The sequence below is a fragment of the Galeopterus variegatus genome, unplaced genomic scaffold (genome assembly GCF_000696425.1).
Source record: "Galeopterus variegatus unplaced genomic scaffold, G_variegatus-3.0.2 Scaffold532, whole genome shotgun sequence".
Lineage (NCBI taxonomy): Eukaryota > Metazoa > Chordata > Mammalia > Dermoptera > Cynocephalidae > Galeopterus > Galeopterus variegatus.
In genome coordinates, this window is record NW_007726643.1 from 67,820 (window position 1) to 74,109 (window position 6,290).

The following is a 6,290-nucleotide window of genomic DNA, read 5'->3' on the forward strand; positions in this document are numbered from 1 at the left end:
GAAAATTTGAAAATATGTTAGTTTAAAATAACAATAGTATATAGTAACACAAATAACACGTTTTTTGGTTTTTTTTTTTTTTTTTGTCTTTTTTTACTGACTGGCAACGGGATCGCAACCCTCGGTGTTGCGCCCGCACTGCGCTCAGCCAGTGAGCGGGAACTGGTCTCCACATGGGATCCGAACCCTCGGCAGGAGCGCCGCCACGCTCCCAAGCGGCACACTCTCCAGTGCGCCACCGGGCCGGCCCCAAATAACGTTTTATTTCTGATTTGTATTTTTATAATTCTGTTGAATCACTGAGAAATAACAGTTGTTTTTCAGTGTTGATTACCTTGATATTTATTGGAGAGTAAATTGTATCTTAAAATAATGAGGCCAAATGATCCTTTAACTCAGAAAAAGCAGGTCAGATTATTTTTTTCTTTAGAAGAAGAAAGCTTCCGTTTGATAAGTTGATGGTTACATTATGTTCCTTTTGCAGTCTCCTGTGATTACTGATTTATATCAAAGCTTGGTTGAAAATTCAGCATTTTCAGTATGTTCTTCAGACTGAGTAGAAATGTCAGGTAGTTCAGTTTAGATTATTCACTACAAGGCATAGGAGATGACTTTTATTTAAGGTGAAAAGAGTTGCAAATTAGTACTATCCTGGAACATTTCTGGAATGCCACTTGCATTTGAAATCCACAAGCCTAAATCACCTAACACAGATTTGAAATCTTTAATAGAAGAGTTGACATTTTATTTTATTTGGGATGTATGTATCTTCAACTGAAGTGTTAATTACTTTAAACTTGCAGAAGGTGATTTACTGCTTTTGGAGAGATTTATCTATCATTTTAAAATTAATATTAAGGTGTTTTGAAGACTCCTGCTTTATCTTTTAAATTGGATAGAATATTTAAGAGCTCCTTAATAAACTTTAGCCCTTTGAATAACAGAGGAAACATCTCGTCTGATATAATAAAGATAATGTTTACTGTATTAGTCCATTTTCTGCTGCCCGTAACAGCATAACTGAAACTGGGTAATTTATAAAGAAAATAAAATTTATTTCTTACAGTTTTGGAGGCTGGAAGTCCAAGGTCCATGGGGCACATGTGATGAGGGTGTTATTATTATTGGGAACTCTCTACAGAGTCCCTTGGTGACCAAAGTACAGGGTGAGAAAGACAAGAACATTTTCATGATTACTTCTTATAAAGCCACCACTCTGAAACCATGATAACCAATTAATCCATTAATCCATTTGATTAATTCATTCATGACGGCAGGGTCCTCACGATCCAATCACTTCCTATATTCCCCACCTTTCAATACTACCATATTAAGGGTCAGTCTTCTACATGAGTTTTGAAGGGGGACAAACATTCAACCCATATCATTTACTTAGCAATAAATCATTATTTTAAATTTCATTAACACTGTGGTACCATAAAGGATAACATAAAGCTGCCATGAAAAAACTTTGACACATTTAATATATAGAAATGAATTTGCTACTGAGACTAAATTATCTCAAATTAACTACAAGCTTCCAATTTTAAAATATATTATCTCTGATTAACACATATTCCTTAAAATTGTGCTTAGATAATTAATATTATTAATACAATACTTTTCTTATATGATGAAAAGTAGGCTTTAACTAATACTTAGCTAAAATATTTATAACCCTTGAATTGGTGGGGCTCCTACCAATGATATTTGATTATATTTTAAGTGTTAAGAGTAAATTATCGAGAAGTCACATTTTTGGGGGGAAAAAAAAGTGTAGTGTATAAAATTTAGAGAAGAAAATATAAATTAACCCCCTATTATTAACAAGAAATAACTTTTGTTAATATTTTGGTATATTTTCTTCTAGTATTTTAATGCGAATATGGATACACATTTACAAAATTGGTGTCATGTTCCAAATATTAACAAAGAAAGTGCATGCATGAACATACATATATAGAGAAATTTTTAAAAATTGATTTTTCCATTTGTATTAGTTTGCTTGGGCTGCCATAACAAATTACCAGAGATTGGGTGGCTTTAACAATTGAAATTAAAAATAAATAAAATAAATATAAAAATAAATAAAACAAATTGAAAAAAATTCTACACTATTTTCCAATGTAAGTTTAAAATGAATTAAAATATCTAAATTTAAAAAAAATACAGCATTACAATAAAACTAAGATGCCATAATGTACAAAGAAGGAGGTGGGGCGACAATAGCTATTCTCATACATTGCTTGTCAAAGTGTATATTAGTGCAACTTTTTTTTTTTTTAAGATGACTGGTAAGGGGATCTTAACCCTTGACATGGTGTTGTCAGCTCCATGTTCTCCCCAGTGAGCCACGAGCTGGCCCTTCAGTGCAACTTTTGAAAAGCAATATGCAATATCTATTAAAGTTATCAATTCTGAAATCTATCCTATGGAAATCAAATTGCCAATGTGTAAGAATCTCTATCAAAGGTTGTCTATTACAACATCATTGGCAGTGGTTTAAAAAAAGCCTAGACAACTTTATAGAATATTATAAAACTATTTTGTAAAAAAGATGAGATTTTGTTATTGTTGACCTTGAGGAATCTCAAAAAATAATGTAAAGTAAAACCTGGAAAATAGTTGGCAGTTTCTTATACAACATAACATGGAATTACTATACAAATCCAGCAGTTGGTATCTTGGGCATTTGTCCCAGAGAAACGAAAACTTGTGTTAACACAAAAACTTTTACACAAATGTTCATGGCAGCTTTATTTGTAGTAGCACCAAACAGGAAACAGTCTAAATATTCTTCAGCAGGTAAATGATTAAGCAAATCATCCATACCATGCTACTGGGAAATAAAAAGGCAATAATTGCTGATACATGCAAAAGCCTCGGTGAATCTCCAGAGATTTTTGCGGAGTGAAAAAGGCCAATCCTGCCTGGTTATATACAGTATGATTCCAATTATCTAACATTTTTGATGAAACAAAACTACAGAAATGGAGAAAAGATTAGTGGTTGTCAGAGATTAGCAAGGCAAAGGGGTGACAGAAAGGGAGGCAGGAAGGAGGTGGGTGTGGTTATAATTTAAAAACATGAGGGAACCTTGTGGTAATGAAAATGTTCTGTATCTTGATTTTGGTGGTGGTTACAAACTTATACATGTGATCAAACCGTATGGAACTAAATTCAAACACAAATTTGTACAAGTGAGTGAAACTGGGGAAATCTGAAAAGATTGATGGATGACCTCAATGTGCATATCCTGGTTATCATAGTGCACTTTATATTGTTACAAGACATTGCCATTGGGAGAAACTGGGTAAAGAGTGTAGAAATCCATCTTTATTATTTCTTACAACTGCATGTGAATCTACAATTATCTCAGTAATTTTTTCAATTAAAATGTTTTAAGAACAGTGCAATAAAAGTAATAATGAAGTGAAAAAATTGCATCTATTCTTATTTCTACACAAAAACCAGACTGAAACAAGACATGAAAGCTCAATTCATAGATCATTTGTTACCAAAATAAGCTCTTGGGTCCCAAAGTCATAGAAATGAACAAGGTACCTAGCAGTAAAGCAAGCAATGCTTTATTACAAGAGGAGATAGACTTATGCATAAATGGGTAGCTACAGTGAAGCCAGCCCCCCGAGGGGAGCTGTTCAGAGTCTTTTATAGAGAAAGGAGTTAGGGAGTTCAGATCAGCGTTAGTGGAGCTGGTCCATTCTGCTTTTCCTGGATGCATCATAAACTCATGCTCAGTTAGGAGTTTGGTCCTTGTGCCTAATCAGTAGGTCCAAAATGGTGGTGGTGTTCATTAGCATCACCCCAGGAGGGTCATTGTAGTGGTCACCATGAAGCTTTGTGCACATACAGGAATTCCTAAAGGAGTCTTAAGGTTAATCTGTAACTTAATTTTTACAATTATGGTAAACAAGCCTTGGGGATGGGTTTTGCAAATCAGTGAATATCTGTTTCCTTCCTATCTCAGTTTATTTTATCAGGGCAGGCCATGGGGTAATTGTGTGCCCGGGGGCAGGGGGGATGTCTCATGACTGAGGAGTGGAAAAGTAACAAAGTGTCCTCTGCAGGGAAAATGGAGTCAGTTTGGTTCACAGGCCTAGCCTTACTCTGTCTCGCATTGACTATGCACGGTGATTTTCAATGAGTGACACTGGGAAAGTCTAATGTTACCTCCCTTGGGTAAATAGTTTTTTGTTTGTTTTAATTCATGCTTCAATACAAGCATGCAGGAGTTTTTGCTCCTGATCTGATGTCAAGCAGACATTTTTAAGGGCTAATGTACATTTTCAGGTTAATTAAGCTGCCATACTGACTGAATGGACCAAATAGTAAAGTTAACAAAGATTACTCAATTGCCCTATGTAGACAGTGATTGAAAACTGCAACTGGTGTATGAACTAAATAAAACTGGTTTTCTCATTTACTAACACGTATATTCAGAAAGAGTTGGTTCAGATAGACTCTGTATAACAATTTTTATGTAATATTAAGTTTATGATGACATAGAAATTATTCATAACTTTATCAATTGTTGGATAACAGTGACAAAAATTTTTAAATAACAACATTGTCTAATTATATAATACTTGAGCTGGAAGATGAATAAAACAATGCACAGAAAGATAATTATGCATTAGACTTATAATCTGATGACCTGTGTTCTTGTCCTAAATTTCCTTCTCACTAGTTCTATCAAGGTATAAGATGATGAACAAATCATTTATCTTTGTATCTAAGTATGAAGTATTCTGAGGTACACTCAGGGTTCCTAAGAGACCCTCATTCACTTACTGTGATTCACTATTTTCTCTTGTGAAATAAAATACTTACTTAGAAAAAAATCTCTCTAAATTTAGGATTCACTCAAAGCAGAGACTTAAACAAGAACTTGGTATAGGGAGCATATTTAGGATATGATCCCAAAAAGGAGAAATGAGGGAGTGGAGAGAGGTAAAAGAAGGGGAAACAAAAATCCAATATAAGAGTGAGTATTGATGACCACTGCTGTGGTTAATAGGGACTTTGTCAAGCCAAAATACACAGGAAAGCATATAAAAATTTCTCTTGGAAGATAGAAGCCCTGGCCATCTCTCTACTTGCTTTCATCCATAGTTGGTGAAAGTTGGTTATCATGTCTTTAACTCCTCTGCAATTACAAGCTGAAGTTGAACACACACACCTGAAGCATGACAATAGAGCTTGAGGCCAATAGCAGAAACATGGGCCTCGAGGTGGGATATTGCCAGCTCCAAGTGAGTATGAGTTCTCTATTTTGAAGCTGATGTTGAAATCACAGATGGGTAAAGAGGATGCAATTGGGGGTAACAGAGATACCTTATAAAAGTTCTCAAGTATTTTTTTTGTTATTATTTTTGTTGCTTAATCTAAAAGTATATTATCTCATTTTATCTGCCCAAAATAACAAAACTAATGATTAATGCTAGGTTCAAATGTAGATTCAAGGTAGCCCAAAGTCTGGTCCAGCATCTTTTCACTACCATAAAGGAGGTTTTGATTTTTTGTTTGGTGTGTTTTGCAGTAAAGTTAGTTAAAAAAAAAAAAAGATATCCTAAAGGCCAATATAAATATGAAATTGTGCTTAAGGTTATTAATCATCAAGAAAATGAAAATTAAAACCACAAAAAGATAACACTATACACCCACCAGAATGGCTAAATTTAAAAAGACTGACAATATTAAGTTTTGGCTATGAAGTGGACCATCTGGAACTCTCATACATTGCTGGTCAGAGATTATAATTGTACAGCACCTTCCAAAAATTGCTTGGAAGTTTCTAATAAAATAATCACACATATACTATACAGTCCATTTTATCCATCAGGGTTCAGCGAGGAGGCAGAAATCACATCAGCAATTAGAACAGGGAAATTTTTAATAACAAGATGTTATAACTAAGTGGTTAAATATTAAATATAGTTGTAAGGTGTAATAAATTTAGCATCTATAGAAATCATTCTTCCTCAGGGCTGAGAGTAAAATGAAATATGAAGAACCTAGAGGTTCTTACAGGAGGGGCTCCAATAAGTCTGAGATTCAGACCTTTGAGAAGAAGATATGGCTACTGTAAAAACAGTCTGACTGCTGCTTTGATTGAAAAAAGAAACTTGTTGGAGGGTACCTACTGCTGTGCCACAAGAGTGTTTGCTCTGTGAGAAACCGTTTCTCACAGTCTATCTTGGGATAGTCTTGTAAGTTAAAAAAAAAAAAAAGAACTGAAAGCAACAAAGTCCCTTCATCCCCTCAGCCTT